Genomic DNA, 12,061 nt, shown 5'->3' on the forward strand with positions numbered 1-12,061 from the left:
CAGAAGTGAATTTTTTCTCATGAACGGCGAGCACATCATCACGAGGGGAAACTTTCAAACTTCAGCAGTTTCAGTCAAGCCTTATCTGACTGTGTTGTTCCATGAGAGCAGGAATCATGATTATAGCAGGGAATTGAGGAGATTACAGAAGGGGAAGTTAAAGATCTAGGTTATCATAGTTTAGAGAGCCCTGATTGTGACTGAGGGTTTTCTCAGGTAGCAAACTCTTCAACCTTAAAATTGGAACAGTTGCAGGTTAATATGGAGGATTGGTCACCCTACAAAGGACGTCTTCGTGAATCCATGTAAAAGACAATAAATTTGAAGGAGTTAAAAACATCAGAAAAAAATTAAAGATTTTCCTTTTCACTCCCTTCCACCATTCGCCCTGGTTTCACAGTATTTACAGAATAGGAAAATGAATCTTCTTCAGTCAATCAGTATGTTTTTAAAGACACTGGTACACTTGAGGTAGAGAAAGATTTTATTTAATCCAAGTAGTGGAGAGCAGTCACTGAGTGCACCAGTGCCATGCAATTTTACATTGTTTTGCTTTGTTTTTAACGGGGCACTAGTGTTCCAGTTGGCTGTGTGGTCTGAGTTGGCAAGGAAGCCTGTAGTGACAGATCAGTTGGAAGTATGGGCCAGCTAAAGGGTGAAAGTGCACTGCAGGCAGATGGCTGGAGTGACTTAGAGAATGACATAGGATGACAGACCTGAAGGGCATTATACCATTTACTGTAGTTAAACTTTGTATTGGAATTCCCGTTTAATGATAGTTTTTGACAACTTAGAGGAATCCATGTTAATAATGTAGTGTTGTTTCTATTTTCTGTTTCAAATAGAGTTTAAAAAAATATTAGGACATTTGCTTAGAGTTTCACATAAAGCATCTGTTAAGAGAGAAAAAACATGAGTACTGAATAAATGTTGCAGCATCTGGAACACGTCCATGTGTACCATGAAGATAATAGAAGTTCTCTCACCAGGAGGTGTGAGGGCTGAGAAGTTGTCCCCATAACAAGGTTGGAGAGGACAAGGCCTTTATTTGGGGATATAAATCTTTAACATAGCCAGAGTTACCAGGAATGTAAACCCAACATTTAACTTTTGATGCCTCCAGTCTTACTAATTCTTGGGGGCTAACACAAGGTGTATATCTCAAGTTACATTTAACTACCATTTTCTTTATTAAATACCCAGGTTCCCTCTCTTAGAAGCACCCAGCCTCAGATGACTTCACAACGTGTTCTTCCCCTACCAGACTTCAGTGCCACCTGGCTTCTACAAGGGAACTCCAAAGCTGCTTCCCCCACCTCGCCCCTTCTCCTTAAAGTAGTAAGGAGTTCCTAAAATTAGAGGAAATAATGAAGCCAGAAGTTGACAGGAAGTCAGTATGGATAGGTAATCCAGTCAGGTTGGATCAAGGAGGCCAATTTTGAGTGAGTCTGGGAAGTTGGAGACTGTCCCCTGAGGAATTGAAATGTTAATACCTTCATAGCCCTTTCTCTACCCTTATCAAGAACCTGTCCTAACCTGTTGCTAAGGTAACCAGTCCCAGGAATTGCCCCTGCCTACAGGGGGCTATAATGTTGTTAATTAATGTGTCCTGGCTGCTGCATCCTGCCCTTCCCTGTTTTTCAGCCCACCTGTTTCCCACCTTTTGGCCATCCCATGGAGCATTCCTGGGCCTAGTCTTTTAGGCAGGAAGGAGAGAGATAGGGGGAGAGAGCAGGAGAGCAGAGGAAGCCTAAGATCTATAAAAAGCATAACACCCTGGCTTCTCAGAATACCAGAATACCAGCTATAGCTCCTTTCTCCCTCCTTGGAGAAGTCTGTTACCCCCTTTTAAAATAAACCCTTCTTTATTAAAAAAAAAAAAAGATAATAAACAAATATTACTCTCTGGCAAACAACCAAACAGATTGAGCAACAAATGTCAAAAACAGGTATCTTGGCAAAGATCGGTTTTAATCTGGGGCTTGACATCATTTTATTCTCAAATCAGAATATTTGTGCTCGTGATGTACATTCCCTAGGACTTTTCAAGTTGCAGGAGCATAATCAAGTTGATGTATTTAGGGAAACCATTTAAGTCTGAATGGGGATATAAAGAAGAGAAGAAACTGTTAATGATTGGACAGTTACACCGCAAGAAATTGAAATGCCATTCCAGATAAAACCTAAATCTAATGTATCACCATTATGGTGAGTCAGCCACTTTCTGTTCTACATAGAGCTCATCTCCTCCACCACACAGCTTCTATTTAATCATGGTTCTACTTAGCACTGTCTTTATGTCTTTCTATATTGCACCACTGTCTGCAGGGTTGCTCTGTATATCTCACATTCAAACATCCCCATCCCTCATTAAAAAAAAAAAGGTTCATATGTATTCATTGGAAAGAGTTCCTGAAGGGGAGAGATATTGAATCACCAATTCATAACTACAGGGAAACTTAGATGCCTACCTTAGGTCCATGGAGATATGATATGCTAAGAGGAGTTGAGTTATGAAGTTCAAACTAAGATGAGCGATAGCCCAAAAAATATTCAAAACTATAATAGTTTTGTTATTTTTTTAAAGAGTCTGTTAAGACTTTAAAGGTAACTCTTACTTCGGGAGGGGGTGTTGTAGTCCATTTCCCTCAGATGAGATATCAGTTTGAAGACAGACATTTATAATGTTGGATACGAGAGGTTAGAGTTATGCTGAGTTTGTACAATACTCAGCCCAGTATTGTACAAATAGAATGGGTCTAGATCAATGAGTTATTGTTTCTCTATGTGATTTGAAAACCACATCTTGATTAACTGCATCTTGATTAATTTACTATTTTTTAACACATATGTTATACAACAATATCAGTCATTTTTAGCCCTGTGTTTAATTTCCTTCTTGGAGCATTAAATATTCATAGATAAGTCATTATATTGTAAAGGTAAAATTTCTAAGCTGATTCCAAGCTGCAAAAGCTTGAGTTAAAGTGTAAAAGACTAGGCATTGTAAAGCTTCTAAATGGCAAGGCCTGGGCTAAAAAGTAAAGACTAGGTATTGTTAAAATTCCTCTGCTACCCCCGGAACCTGTAATCTCTGTGAGTTGTTAGGACAATGCGGGAACTGCCCAGTAAATATCTCCATTGATTCCCTGGTTGTTTAATAGCTAAGGGCTCTAGGTAGCATGGCACGTAAGCATCTAGGCTCCAAAACCAATCAGTTTAAATTTGTACCCCACTTAGGAATGACCAATCACCCCTGCCCAGATTGTTCCCACCAATGTATGTACTAATCCTGACTCAGAGTTGTTGTTCAATTTTCCCGCGCCTCATGATGATTTGTTCTGATGTATGCAAAGCCCCCCACCCTCTCCAAAAAGTGTACTTAAGCTCCGCTTGACCTCTGCTCTGGGCTCTGAGCTGCTCTCCCTTCTTGAGTGAGCACAGAGTCCCAGCACGCTGGAATGGATCCCCAATAAAGTCCCCTTTTGCCAATTGCATGGAGCCGGTCTCTTGTGTGTTCTCTTTCTCCGACGTTCTGCCGGACCCTTACATTATGTCCTCCAAACATTCTTTTATTTTTTCCATTTATTTTTTCTGACATTTAGCCAAGAGAACCCAAATAACTATATATAGAGTAAATATATATTAACATATAATACATTAACTATAAATATATTAATGATATTATTAATATATTAACATATTATTATATATTAACTATATTTAATATGTAGGTACATGTATTAATAGTAACTGCTGAAATTAAATGAGAGTGAATGTTTTAATTTTTTGACATGCTTCATTCAATACTACATATATATTAATATATGTTAATATTATATTAACATATGTAGTTACTCTATATTAATATATAAACTATACATTAGCCATCTGTATAATGCATATATATATATATACACATATATATACACACATATTTTTTGCCTCAATATAGTCAATACCACAATTCATACAATCTCTTCTTTCATATGGATCTACATTTTCACCCATATAAATTCATAATTTCACTCTCTTGGTAATAAAGTTTGCAGTGCTGCATGTACGATGTGTTATTATAGCAGAAATGTTACAGGGAAACTTTTGTGCCATATTTTCTGTAGTTTGAACAAGCAAGTTTATTTGAACACTTGATTATATATCCATGCATGTATATATTCATATGAATATAGACTTGTATGTAGTAACTTCTATGATTAAATAGAAAAGGTAAATCACTCAGAGCTGGAGACAGAGAAAAATTTTAAAATGGCAATAGTTTGTTTCCTCATATTTTATAAATGCATTGTTGGAATGTATCCAGAGTTGGGGCAAAATTTGGTTTATAAAAAATAATTTATAAAAAATAATTATAAGACATGTATCCCTGCTAACTGAATTTATGAGATGTAATAGAGAATGAAATCATATCAGGAAAGTTAAAATATTTATTCTTATTCAATTTTGAGCAAATCTGATTCAAAAGTAACAATGTATTTTGATTATGATTGGAGAGGTATGCCATTAGCAAGACTGAGTCCAAACTTCATGTTTGAATTAATATCATCTCTTGATTTCCAGTTAATCTTCATAACCTTATCAGGGCAAACATGAGGAGAAAAAAGAATCAGATACTTGGGACTAGAAGTACCTATGTGAGCTATATTATCTGATCCATACCATTATATGTGAGGAGATTCATTACCAGACAGAAAAATGTGGGATAACTAAGTAAATTGTTCTAAAAATTGCATTCCTATAAAATTAATGTGTTGAAACCTAATCCCCAATCTGATGACATAAAGATCTGGGGCCTTCAGAAGATAATTCGTGTCCTTATATGCGATCAGTGCCCTTATTAAAGAGATCCTATAGAGCAATATTGAATCTTCTGGTATGTGAGGCTATGAAAAGAAATTATGAATCCATGAAGGAAGGGAATCACCCCAAAACCTGACCATACTGGCATCCTAATATTGGACTGTCCATCCTACAGAACTAGAAGAAATAGGATTTACATTGCTTATGAGCTGAAATAGGGCAATTTGTTACAGCAGCCCAACCAAACCCAAATACAAAGTGTATATGATAAGAACATTTTTAACTGCAGGTAACATAACACCTTTACACACTCTTAAACAAATACAGGATTATTTTTATTCACAAGTATATAGAAAGCTAGCTGCTACAATTCATTCAAGGCCTCTGAGTTGTCAAAACTGATGCTTCATTGCTCCTGTCAATACAATATTCTCCAGTAAGAAGGAGGAATGAGAGGGTCAATAGTGTCTCTGTCTAGCAAATGTTTTCTAGAAACACTGGTATATAATTTCACTTACTCTTCATTGGTTGACAGCATCCAAAAGTAGCTAAAATTTAGCTAGAACAAGGAGTTTGGGGAACTGGTTTTGAAGCAGCGAACCAAACAGTGTTTACTAGAACTCAAACATATTTTTTTCTAGAATTAACAAAACCAATTATTTCCATGAAATAATGCATTGATCATGATGAAACTGGTAATTCTTCTAGGTCCATGTTGTTCTCTAAAATGTCAATGTTGAAAAAATTAAGACAAGCCAACAGAGCATTCAAAATTTGTGATAAAAAGTAATGAATGAAAAATTAAAATTCGCATGCTAGTTTTTCTGAAGGGAGTTCTGTTACTCATCTTTTCATCCACCACTGTGAGAAAATACCTAAGAAAATCAATTCAAAGGAGAAAAGGTTTATTTTGACTCATGGTTTAGGAGGTTTCAATCCATGGTTACCTGAGTCGATTGCTTTTTTCCCTGTGGTAAGACAGAACATCTTGCATGGAGCACATGATGGAGCAAAGTTGATCAACTCATGTGTCCCGGAATCAAAGAGAAAGGAAGGGGCCAGAGTTCCAATATACCATCAAGGGATGTCCCCAGTGACCTACTTTCTCTAGCTAGGCCCCATGTTCTACAACTTCCACTTCCTTTCAATAGTCCATCAATTTATGAATGCCCCAATGGATTAATCAATTGACGAGGTCAGAGCATTTGTGACCCAATCATTTCCAGAAGCCCTACATTTGAATATCTGTCACTGAGGAACCAGCCTTCAATCCAAGTGCTTTTTGAGGATGTTTAAACTTGAAATCATAACAGAACTTAGTAAAAATACATATTAAGTTGTTTCTTTAAAAAAACAAATCAATTTACTAAGCACAGTTTTTTTTTGGGGGGGTGCTGTCTTTTTTTTTTCTTTTTTTATTGTTGGTCGTTCAAAACACAATGGAGTATTACTCTGCATTAAGCACAGTTTTGAGCAAAGACAAAACAACCTAAATACCTGCAAAGTAAGTAACCCCAGTACTGGGATATAAAGAAACCCATGGAAATGACTTCCTGCTAGGGATTGACTTACATAAATCTACAGAATTTTCTTTAGAAAATTATCAGCCTTAAATGCAAATTATCATAATCACTGGACCTGTTACCTGACAGAAAAGGGCAGTGACAGCTATGATTTATGGATCGTCCATTTGGCTCCAGGAATATATATAATCTTTATACTCATAGACTGATATTATTGTTCACATTTAAAATAAGAAATGAGATCCAGTGCCCTTCAGATACTTTAACATATTTTATTGCACTTTTATTATACATCATGCATTATTCCTTTGTTATAGCACATTTCTAACATTTGGGATATAGTGAGAGACAAAAGTCTAGAAATACTGAATTAAAACTATTAATCATTTTCAAATAAAGGACACCGTAAATTATTATCTTGGTAAATGAAAAAATCTGGGCTAAAAGACAGGACAAACTATTGAACTCTGTACTTACAAATTCACAACTCTCAAATGTACAAATTCTCTTTATCACCCTAAGTTCATTGCAATCCATTCCTTGTCTTCTCCATTTGCCATCTACTACACTTCCTTCTTATTCTGAGAATACATTTTCATCCTAATTTCATAGTGTGCATTAAATATCCTTACATCCTCCAAACTGTCTTTATAGTCACTTTTCCCCTGTGTAGACCCTATTCACGAATTCTGCAATTTCTTACACTCTTTTTCTACCTATTAGAATCTCCATCTACCTGATGGATACATAAGATTTAGTTAAAACACTCAGATGTCAAGGTCCTTGGGACCTTACTCCAGTTTTAAGAAAGGCAAAGTGCTGTGAATTTCTTTTGTTCTATAATAAATAATATCCACTTAAAAAATAAATGGCGGTCGTAATTTGAAAGAAAGCCTTTAAGTTGTCATTCCATATCTCTTTGTTGATATACTGTATAATTAGGAGTCCATAAGTGCAATTCCTCAAAGAAAAGCTGGAAATGGAGTTCATAGATTTGTCAGTGAGTAATACATAGAGACTCCGGCTCCCTTGTTTTTAAAAATTAGTCTCTTCTTCACCCAAAAAGTACAATAGGTGCTAGTTCACAAATCAATCATTGAAACTAATGGATCTCTCCATGATCCATCCCACGGGAAACTTGGTTTATTTGCTATGAGACATTTGAAAAAGAGACTGTTTTCCAGGGGTAAATAGATGACTTTACCTTTGTGCTATGATTTGAATGATGGTTCCCTCTGCAAAATTCATGTGGAAAGTCTCCAATGCACTACTTAAGTGGTACTGTCTTTGGGAAGTAATTAAGTCATGAAGGCTCTGTCCTCATGAATGGGATTAACTCTCTTATAGAAGGGCCCATGTTTGAAGCGGTCACTCCTTTGCCTTTCTGGCCTTCTGACATGTGAGGACACAGAACCCAGGCACCAAAGAGCAGCCCTTATCAATCACCAATGCAGGCACCTAAAACTTCTAAGCATCGAGAACTACAATACATAAATTTCTGTTCTTTATAAATGACTCACTCTAAAGTATTTTGTTATAGCGCCATAAATAGTCAGGTTACTTGAATTTTTAAATAAATTTAAGTGAAAAACAAAGACAACATTTCAAGCAGTTTTTCAGTTTAATGAAGACACAGTGTTCATAAAACCTAAACCACATATATTACTTTCCCTGGAATCAGTTGTGGTCAACAATTGCAGAGTTAACTATAGGAGAAAAACTAATGAACAGGTTGTTTTAATTAAAAGTTTCTTTTCCAATGGAACCATGGGCAACTGTCTAGTCCCCTCGCTCTAATTTTGTCACCATCTCTCAATATGGGTAGGGGGTGAGAAATGCAAAAGACAATAGAATAATAAAAACTATTTAAAGTAAACTTGACCTCATCTGTGCACTTCTACCGGAGTACCATTTCAAGTATCAGCTTGAAGGAGCACTAGTTAACTAACCCTTTAATTTGTCAAGGCCAAAACTACAGGCAATATAAAAGCCATTATCTTCATTCCACCAAGACATCTTTGTAAAAACAAAAGACATGTTTCTCACTGCCAGTGACTCCTTTTGTCTATTTTTTGTTGTTTCCTTTCCAACTCTTTTAAAATTCCTCTCTGATTTTTATGAAGTTCCTTCTGAAAATTTAAAGCTATAACATTTCTTTGCCCATATCTTCAAAAACAGAGACCACATTAATGAGATCACTATGCAGATTAGTAAATATAATAGATATAAAGCTATTTTATATATGCACTCTTATTACTTCAGTATTGCTCCAAATTGTTAATATATTCACAGTTGTACTATTGGTATATGAAACAAGAAAGTAAAAACTTTGGAAATTGAAATAAACCTTATTGTGATGTATATTATATAAGCAAATATACATATAAAATCTATTATATAATATAAATAATGTATTTTGTTCTCTAATGTAGTCATGTATATTTTCTAATATAATAGTAACTATATTTGTGTGTGTGTGTGTACATATATGATACCATACCAAAACTAGAACATATCAATTTTAGTAATTGCATTATACACTTCTATTATAGAGAACTTAGCATAATGCTTTCTTTCATTATGAGGTTGTCAAAAAAATTGCTCTGGACAGTTTAATAGGAAAGACTTTATAAAGACTATTACAATAAAGATCAAGACTATTAAATAAGGGATAGAGGTTAAACTCAATTCCATTGGAAAAATGTCAGGAGAGTTTTTTTGGAATGATTTTTGGAATAAGGACATTAGAACATTAGAGAATGGTTTCATCATAGGATTAGACCATTTATATTTGCAAATTGGCTTTAATAGAAGTTGAGCTCTTACACTTTCACAGAATCTAGAAGATAGGGCTCTAGCTTCCTTTCTGATTACCTGGCTTCCAGGTAATCTTTGTCCTGACAAAGACATTTCCAAGACTGTAAAACTGGCAAAAGCAGGGAGAAGATTTACATCTCAAGAGGGGCAAGAGAGAAAATTTACAATTCCAGGTTTTCTAAAGTAAACCTCCCTCCCTTTGAATGTACATAGAGTAGACTTAACTTCTTTTGACTACAAGTACTACCTTATAAAAATCTAATGGATAATGTTGTTACCACAGAAGTCAATATCTTTGAAACAGTTTTACTATTGTTATGTGGAATAAAACCTTGGGGAATTTAGAATGTCTAATTTGATCTAATTAACTCTTTTAATTGGAGCATTTCAGTGTTCACTTAATGATATTTACTGAGGTATCACAAAAAGAGCACAAAATATCTCAATTTTACAACTGGAAAAAAACCTTAGAAAGATTGAGTCCAACCAGTTTATTTTAAAGTTGAAGTAACTGAGACACAAAGACAGTATATATCCTATTCTTTCTATATACAAACACAAAAGCTCTTTCTCTTTCTTACACACACACACATGCATGTACACTAAATATTTTATTTATAAGTATCCATAACCCTAAATTTAAACATAATATTATATCCATTTACATGCTATTATTGTTTTATGATTAGGATTATATGCTATTTAAAACTAGTATGTTTTACATGGGACAAAAATTAGGGTAAATACTTAATGAAAATGTTCTCTGCATTCTTTCAAATAAAGGTTAATTAAATGTTTTAGATTATTCCTCAGTTACAACAACTTATTTAGTATGGAAGGAATAAAATCCCTAATTTATTTCTTTCTCATTCAAATAAAATGAGCTCTGTGACCTACCAATGAGAAATAAAATTCTCAAATTGCTCATTATCAAATATTCTTGTAATGAATCCATGTATTTCTAAACTAATGCATTTTTAAAATCAGTGCTCATTTAAAATTTTAGGCAACAAGACAGTCTTTATAAGTAGTTTTTAAGAGAGAATCCCATCTCTTCAAATACCACTGAATATCTGCTAAGTCTTTTAGATTTTGTCAAAATGAAAACTGAGCCATGTTTTCTTGATTAAAACAAATATTATGGTTTGAAGGTTTCTGTCTTCACAAAATTCATATGTGCAATTCTACCATTTAATGTGATCATATTGAGATGGAAGCTTTGAGAGAGAATCTGGTCATGAATGCAAAGACCTCCTGAATGGGGTTAGTGTACTTATAAGTAAGCACACTTACTTATAGAGTGTGCTTGTTCTTCCTGCCATCTGTCAAGTGAAGATACAAGAAGAAAATGGCCATCTGCAAGTCAAAAGTGCCCTTACCAGTTTCTGATTTGGTTACTATCTCAATCTTATAATGGCTGAAAATAATTGCTAAGACACCCAGCCTACGAGAATTTGTGATGGCAGCCCAAACTGACTAGGAAAACAGGTTAAATTGTTGTGAATTGTCTGTAGTTTCATCATCTTTAAAGTCCCCATTTGTGCCTCCTTTATAGTCACTACTTCCCATTTCTACCAACCCAGACAACCACCGACCTGTTTCTTGTCCCTAGGATTTCACCTTTTCAGAATGATAAATTAACGGAGCAGCAACATGCTTTTTGGGTCTCATCTCTTTCACTGAGAAAAACGCATTCAAGATTAATCCAGGGCTGGGGATGTGGCTCAAGCGGTAGCGTGCTCGCCTGGCATGCGTGCGGCCCGGGTTCGATCCTCAGCACCACATACCAACAAAGATGTTGTGTCCGCCGAGAACTAAAAAATAAATATTATAAAAAAATTCTCTCTCTCTCTCTCTCTCTCTCTCTCTCCTCTCTCACTAAGAAAAAAAAAAAAAAAAGATTAATCCAAGTAGATGGGCACAGTGGTGCTTACCTGTAATCCCAGCATCTTGCAGGGCTGAGTCACAAGGATCTCAAGATTAGAAGTCAGCCTCAGCAACTTAGTCAACTGTAAGCAACCTAGTGAAATCCTGTCTCAAAATTAAAATTTTTTAAAAAAGGGAAGCTGGGGATGTGGCTTAGTGGTTAAGCATCCCTAGGTTCAATCCCTGGTACCCCTCCCCCCCAAAAAAAATAAAAGATTAATCTATGTAATTGAATGAATCAGTACTTGAGGTTTTTCTTGTTTCCGTTTGAGATTTTTATGTTTGTTTGAGATATTAAATTTCATAGTGTTATTGCACTGTATTGAGGAACCACAGTTTATTCACGTAATCAAAAATAACCGAAACGGAAACAGACCTCAACAGATCAGCAAACTATCTTTATATTAAGCCGCAGTGGAATGGTACACTTTCAGGAGAGAAAATGGCAACTGGTTACAAGAGGGGTCTGCTTTTTATAGGTTTTTAATGAGAGTTAATTATAAAATCAGGAAACTAGTTGTGCAGGTTTGAAGCTTAAATCAGGAAAACAGTTATAAAAGTTCAGAACTCATTGCCACCAGGAAGAAACTCTAGAGCCCAGAGCCCATTGTTTGCCTTCTCCACCCAGGACTCCTTGTTACTGGGAAAGGATGAAGTCCAGAGCCCAGAGCCCAGAGCCCATCTTTAGCCTCTTTTTCCCTGAGTGTTTTTTATTCCAGATCCTTCAATTCATGCACCTGTTGAAGAGCATCCCAGTTGCTTCTGGATTTGAGTGATTGTTAACAGAGCTGTCCTAAACACCTTAATAAAAGACTTAATGTGAATTTAAGTTCAGGATTGCTATGTAGTGTAAGAATATGTTCAAATTTGTAAGAAACTGCCACACTGTGTTTCAAAGTGATGGTACCATTTTCCATCCCTACTAACAATAAATGAGAATTTCTTTTGTTCCAGATACTTGTTAGAATTTACTGTTT

The sequence above is a fragment of the Ictidomys tridecemlineatus genome, chromosome 1 (assembly GCF_052094955.1).
Source record: "Ictidomys tridecemlineatus isolate mIctTri1 chromosome 1, mIctTri1.hap1, whole genome shotgun sequence".
Lineage (NCBI taxonomy): Eukaryota > Metazoa > Chordata > Mammalia > Rodentia > Sciuridae > Ictidomys > Ictidomys tridecemlineatus.